This window comes from Rhinopithecus bieti, unplaced genomic scaffold, assembly GCF_001698545.2.
Source record: "Rhinopithecus bieti isolate Rb0 unplaced genomic scaffold, ASM169854v2 scaffold_13710, whole genome shotgun sequence".
Classification (NCBI taxonomy): domain Eukaryota; kingdom Metazoa; phylum Chordata; class Mammalia; order Primates; family Cercopithecidae; genus Rhinopithecus; species Rhinopithecus bieti.
This window is the reverse complement of record NW_016807962.1, coordinates 1,164,204-1,169,172: the sequence shown is the minus strand read 5'-3', so window position 1 is coordinate 1,169,172 and position 4,969 is coordinate 1,164,204. Positions and strand designations below refer to the sequence as shown.

The window sequence follows — 4,969 nt, the reverse complement described above, 5'->3', positions numbered from 1 at the left end:
CTGGAAGGCAGGCGCGCCATCCCGGCTCACTGCAAGCTCCGCCTCCCGGGTTCACACCATTCTCCTGCCTCAGCCTCCGAGTAACTGGGACTACAGGCACGCACCACCACACCCAGCTAATTTTTTGTATTTTTAGTAGAGATGGGGTTTCACCATGTTAGCCAGGATGGTCTCGATCTCCTGACCTCGTGATCCGCCTGCCTCGGCCTCCCAAAGTGCTGGGATTACAGGCGTGAGCCACCGCACCCGGCTAATTTTTGTATTTTTAGTAGAGACGGAGTTTCACCATGTTGGCCAGGCTGGTCTCGAACTCCTGACCTCGTGATGCACCTGCCTTGGCCTCCCAAAGTGCTGGGATTATAGGCATGAGCCACTGTACCTGGCCAATTTTATTTGTTTTTTTATTCAGTTATTTAAAATCCCTCTCTCTCTCTCTTTTTTTTTTTTTTTTTTTTGAGATGGAGTTTCATTTTTGTTGTCCAGTCTCGAGTGCAATGGCACAGTCTTGGCTCACTGCAACCTCCGTCTCCCAGGTTCAAGCGATTCTCCTGCCTCAGCCTCCCAAGTAGCTGGGATTACAGGTGCCTGCCACCATGCCTGGATAATTTTTTTGCATTTTTAGTAGAGATGGGGTTTCACCATGTTGGCCCTGGTCTTGAACTCCTGACCTCAGGTGATCCGCCTGCCTCGGGCCCAAAGTGTTGGAATTACAGGCGTGAACCACCGCTCCTGGCCAAAACCCTTCTCTATTTTTAGAAGTTCTAGTCATACACTTCTATTGACTCACAAATCTCAAAATCCATCTTACAACTAGCCCGATGTATCCTTGTGATAGTGATGATGCTTATAAATTAGTCATGCTACAGATGCAAATTGATACCTATTTGAGAAGATGAAAGGGTTTGAGGATTATCCCTCTTTCCTCACGAGATCAGATTAAAGGTTTGCTGCCAAAATAAAAGGAAAAGAGTCTCTGAAAGCGGAAGGCAATTAAAAACTCCTGTTAAGAAATTGTTTAATAGGCTGGACTTGGTGGCTCACACCTGTAATCCCAGCCCTTTGAGAGACCAAGGCAGGCAGATCACTGGAGGCTAGGAGCTCGAGGCCAGCCTGGCCTACATGGCAAAACCCTTCTTTACTAAAAATACAAAAATTAGCCCGGTATGGTGGCACATGTCTGCTAGTCCCATGTTCTGAGTACAGATTTGCTTTCCTTGTCTGCAGACCTGCCAGCTTTGTTGACTTACAGAATACCTCACTAATTACTATGGTATCACACACAACATTACCTTACCCAAGGTACACACTTTATGATGAAAGTAGTGTGGCAGTTGACTCATTTCCGTAAAATTATTTGGTCTTACTATGTGCCTCATTGTTCAGAGGCAGCTGGTCTGGTAGAAAGTGGAACAGCCAGCAGAAGTCTCAATTTCAGTGCTGATTCAGAGACCAATTCCTGAAAGGTTGAGGCACTATCCTATAATATGTTATCATGCTTTGAATCAATGACCAATATGAGATACTGTTTCTTCCAAAGCCAAAATACACAGTCCATAAAGCAAAGAGGATGTGGGAATGTTCCTGCTCATGATTACAGCTTATGGAATGTTTGCTTGCTATTGTTATGAACTCGGGTTCCATGGGTTTGGAGTTCCTAGTTTCTAAGGGAGGAATCTTCTTTTAGGGAATAAAGTCATGGTTCTGTGAAGCTAATAGCAGATCATATGAGGTTCCTCATGCTGCTGAACTAATAGGCAGAAATAGTGTTAGTGTACTGGCTGGGGCAACTGAACTTCATCATCAAGGAGACACTAAGTTTCTACTACACAGTGATGGCAAAGAGAGCTGCATATAGAACCCAAGGAATTCTCTGGGGTGCCCCTTAGTACTTCCATTTCCAGTAATAATGGTCAGTGGGAAATGGTGGCAACTCATTCAGTAAGGTAGGACCACTAAAGGACTTGGAAATGAGTCTTAAGGAATGGAGGTTTGGGTCACTATCAGTTAAGAATATAATAAGAAAACCACAAAACAGTGGCAATTAACTACCTCCTTTTATTATCAGCCTCCTGAACAGCAACAGAGGTGGGACTTAGTAGTGATGTATTATGTTAATTACTTTCTTCCCTTTCCCTGCTACCTTATCTAGAATACCAGAGGGTTAGTGTTAGAGTTTAAGTTCCAGTGGGAATATGACTGAATTGTTATCACCTCATGATGATACAGTAGCTGATGGAACTTTGTGTTTCTCCTTTTTTGGTGACATGAGATTCTTCATCTAAGCGAAGGTTGAGAAATGATGCTGAATGGAAAAAGGGGTGGACTGTGCTAATTGTTCTCCATTTACTTTCCCCCTATCCTTAGCCTTTCTCTGCCTGGCTGTATATCTTAGGAACAGGTTGATCACCCAAGGTTGCTTGATCTACGGTTTCCAGTGGGTTCTGCTAAAGGGAGGCACCAGCACAAGATGAGAGGGCAGGAAGATAGAAAGGTTGAATTATCTATTTTTCTGCTTTCTCTGTCCAGTTTGTTGAGATATTGAGGGTGGCCATGTCCTTCTATGACTATAACTTCTGTTGGGTGGCTCCTCTTTCATGATTCCAGCAATCTTTGGTCTCTGGTAATGCCATTCCTTTCCTTGCCCCTTTAGGCCTAGGAGTGGTCACAGCTTCCTGCTGTTGCAAACCCCTGGGTGCCTACATGTCCTTTGTTGAATCTCTAAACCTTGCCCAAATCTCTGCAAACAATCCCATAATTGAAGTTACTGCATATTACTTGAGTTGTTTCTCTTATATCCCTACAGATTCAGTGTCTGAGAAGGTTAGAAAACACCATGAGGCCTGAGCAGATAATGTTCAGCAGGACACAGGTGATCCGATTATGAAGTATAATACTTGCACTGAAAGTTTCCAGAAAGAAAGTATACAGATAAAATGCTAAAGTTTCATGGTACCATACTGTGGAGTATCATAGATATGATATAGAATGAAGCATAAAGGAGGGAAATAATATATATGACCTAAGATATCCGTATGTTTGGTAAAGAGATAACAGGTATTAAAATGAATTTGAAATTTCAATGCTAGAAGGTATCACTAAGATTTAATGAGATGTGATTCATGATAATTGTGGAAGTGTATAATTTGTTCAAAAAGTGTATCTGAGCCGGGCGCGGTGGCTCAAGCCTGTAATCCCAGCACTTTGGGAGGCTGAGACGGGCGGATCACGAGGTCAGGAGATCGAGACCATCCTGGCTAACACGGTGAAACCCCGTCTCTACTAAAATAGAAAAAAACTAGCCGGGCGAGGTGGCGGTCGCCTGTAGTCCCAGCTACTCCGGAGGCTGAGGCAGGAGAATGGCGTAAACCCGGGAGGCGGAGCTTGCAGTGAGCTGAGATCCGGCCACTGCACTCCAGCCCGGGCGACAGAGCAAGACTCTGTCTCAAAAAAAAAAAAAAAAAAAAAAAAAAAAAAAAAAGTGTATCTGAGAGAAAGAGTGGGGTCTTCTCATGTAAATCAAGGCTATATTGACCTATATTTAGATCTAGGAAACTGAGCGTGTATCTAAATGGAGAAAGAAACAAGTGATATAGGAGGACTATACCATAAACTGATAGAATAGTACTAGAAAATGTCCAGGGGATTTGTTACCCACATCTGTTCCATCAGTGTATAATTTCTTCACCTCCTGTCTTCCTGCCTGGATCGCCATTATTGGTAGCCTAGTTTGTGACCTTTCATTTTTTTGCATTATTTATGTGATGCTATAGATAACATGTACACTACAAATATATACATATATACATACATGTGTATATATGCAGTCATTTAAAATCTTGCTTATTTTACAATAATGAAATAACAGACACTTTTCTGTATCTGCTTTTCTTACTCAATGCTACTTTGTGAAATCTCCCCAGGTTATCTAAAATAGTTCTTATTCATTATTTTTAATGGCTACATAATATTCCAAGATGTGGACGCTTTGTTTAGCCATTTCCTTACTAATGGACATTCATTTTATCTCTGGAATTTTTGTCACTATGAAAATAAATGCAAGAAACTTTCTTAATCTTATGTCTTTATGTATTGGTGCTGTTATTTTACTGGATAATCCCAGGAGTGAGATTGCTGGGCCTAAGGGTATATGTATTGTTTACTTTTAATAGATAGTACCCAGTTATTTTTCAAATGCTCTAATACTTCACATTTCCACCAGCACTTTTCCTACCTTTTAAAATTTTTGATCTAGCATTTTGCAGTTTGATGGGTATAAATAATAGCTCATTATTAAATTATTTTGCAATTATCTGATTTATAGTGAATTTGAGCATCTTTTCTTTCTTTTTTCTTTTTCTTTTTTGATAGAGTCTCACTCTTTCACCTAGGCTGGAGTGCAGTGGTGCAATCTCAGCTTATTGCAGCCTCTGTCTCCCGGGTTCAAGCAATTCTCCCACCTTAGACTCCTGGGAAGCTGGGACTACAAGCACGTGCCACTATGCCCAGCTAATTTTTGTATTTTTAGTAGAGAGGGGGATTTCACCATGTTGGCCAAGCTGGTCTTGAACTCTTGACCTCAGGTGATCTACCTGCCTCGGTCTCCCAAAGTTCTGGGATTACAGGTGTGAGCCACCATGCCTGGCCTGAGCATCTTTTCATAAGCTTTTTAGTCATCTTGATTTAATCTATTATGAGTTTCATATTTTTTATTGCATTGTTAAATTTTTCTCAGCAATGTATAAGTGCCTTGTATTTAGATAATTACTCTTTCATTTGTATTACAAATAATTTCTAACCAGGTGGCTTTCTTATATATTAATTTTTTAAGCAAATAAAATTTAGAAATTTTGTATATTCAAATATAGCTTTTTAAACAGCTATTAGGTTTCTGGCATTAAGATCTTGGCTGGGCCTGGTAGCTCACACCTGTAATCCCAGCACTTTGGGAGGCTGAGGTGGGAGGACTGCT

The 4,969-nt window shown here is 41.3% G+C and overlaps 1 long non-coding RNA gene across 1 annotated transcript in view; it reads right to left on the bottom strand.

Moving 5' to 3' along the window:
• The window catches only part of LOC108537085 (uncharacterized), a 7,797-nt gene extending 6,208 nt beyond the window's left edge, over positions 1 to 1,589 (bottom strand). The window contains exon 1 of the long non-coding RNA XR_001887706.1: positions 1,295 to 1,589. This is a non-coding gene — a long non-coding RNA (uncharacterized LOC108537085). The remainder of the gene's footprint in view (positions 1 to 1,294) is intronic.
• Positions 1,590 to 4,969: the final 3,380 nt, after the last annotated feature.